The sequence below is a fragment of the Galeopterus variegatus genome, unplaced genomic scaffold (genome assembly GCF_000696425.1).
Source record: "Galeopterus variegatus unplaced genomic scaffold, G_variegatus-3.0.2 Scaffold171, whole genome shotgun sequence".
In the NCBI taxonomy this organism is placed as follows: Eukaryota; Metazoa; Chordata; class Mammalia; order Dermoptera; family Cynocephalidae; genus Galeopterus; species Galeopterus variegatus.
Window position 1 is genome coordinate 350,689 of NW_007726282.1, and position 1,333 is coordinate 352,021.

The following is a 1,333-nucleotide window of genomic DNA, read 5'->3' on the forward strand; positions in this document are numbered from 1 at the left end:
CTGCCCGGGCTGCAGGGGGAGGGGGCAAGGGGGACTCCCCCGCCCCTGCCTGCCTACTCGCGAGTTTGAATGGAGCTCGAGGGGGAGGAGCGGCACAGAGAGGGCGCTTTTGTCAGGACGGTCCCTCCCCCTCTCCGGGCCGGGGAATCACGCCCCCTCCCATCTGGAGACCTTTACTGCTTTCTCTGCAGGCTCCCCACTACTCCGCAACACCGCGTCCGGGAGAGCGGCGCCCCACACCAGAGTGGCTGGAGCTCCTCCCATCCCACCTGCCCCCCCGCGGAGCACCCTGTAATCTGAGATAATCCTGGCCCTAGGCTGCAACGCGGCCTTTTATCCCGGCATGAAAGCATGGGTTGGGATGTACAAAAGTGCACTGCCGGGGTCTCCCAAGCTCAGAGTAACAGAGTGCTTACAGCCCCTGCCCAGGAAGGGGGCCCCAGACGAACCGGGAGGGGCTATGAACGGCTCCAGATTGCGACAAGGAAAGCCCCCTTCCGCCCCTTCCCGATCCCCCACCAGGCACGCGGCCCCGAGCACTGGCCGCTGGCTAGACATTAGCGACACCCAGCGGCCGTGCGGGGAGACGCCGTGTGCTGGAGCTCGAGACCCGTCATAGGGGTCCTGGTGATTCCAGAGGGGGTGTGTGAGCGTAAGTCCTCCCTCATGAGTGGCAGGAGATGGAGGCGGAGGTGGAGGATGTGGTCCCAGCCGGAGAAACACCAGTTTCCAAAGCAGGGCCACAAGCTCCCTATTTTTACCCCTCCAAGCGCAGGGCCATACACCCACTTAGACTCTACCAGCGTAGGGCCAAGTCCCCTCGGACTGGAAAGATCTCCTTAGATCATGCACCACTCCCCAGCGAAGGGTTAGATCCCCGAGGGGTAAGGGGCCGGTCTTCTCGCCGAGGTCCCCCCTCCCCAGGAGGGGGCTCGGGCTGACGTCACTGCGGCGTGGCTAAGGGAACAATCCTCTCCCTCAAGTCTCATCAACTGTTCCCCTGCGGCAAGCGCAAACGCCCACCGCAAGGCGGCAGGAGATGAGGGGAGCTCGTGGTTGGAGTGCCCGCCCGTATTGCCCCCAGGAAATGCCTAGCGAAGCCCCAGCACCCGACGAGGCGGGGCCTCGGCCGGGACTTCCGTGTCCGGAACACGTGAGCAGGACCCTTTAAGGCGGGCTCGGTCGTCAGTGCCGCCGCCGCGGTTACTAGGGGTGTGACGTCACGCGCAGGCAGGGGCGTCCGCGCCCGGGCGGGGGCGGAAGCGGAAGGGGGGGGGCTCCGCGTGCCAAGTCTCCAGCACTGTCGCCGCCGCCGCCTCCTTCAGCCGGGCCC

General features: G+C 66.0%; 1 protein-coding gene across 2 annotated transcripts in view; it reads left to right on the forward strand.

The window, feature by feature from the left end:
• Positions 1-1,273: 1,273 nt before the first annotated feature.
• CDC37 (cell division cycle 37) overlaps positions 1,274-1,333 on the forward strand; it is an 11,901-nt gene continuing 11,841 nt past the window's right edge. Inside the window, exon 1 of one of the 2 annotated variants that reach the window (XM_008563117.1) lies at positions 1,274-1,333. The gene's annotated coding sequence lies outside the window, so the exon portion shown is untranslated. The other variant, XM_008563122.1, reaches the window with a different exon arrangement.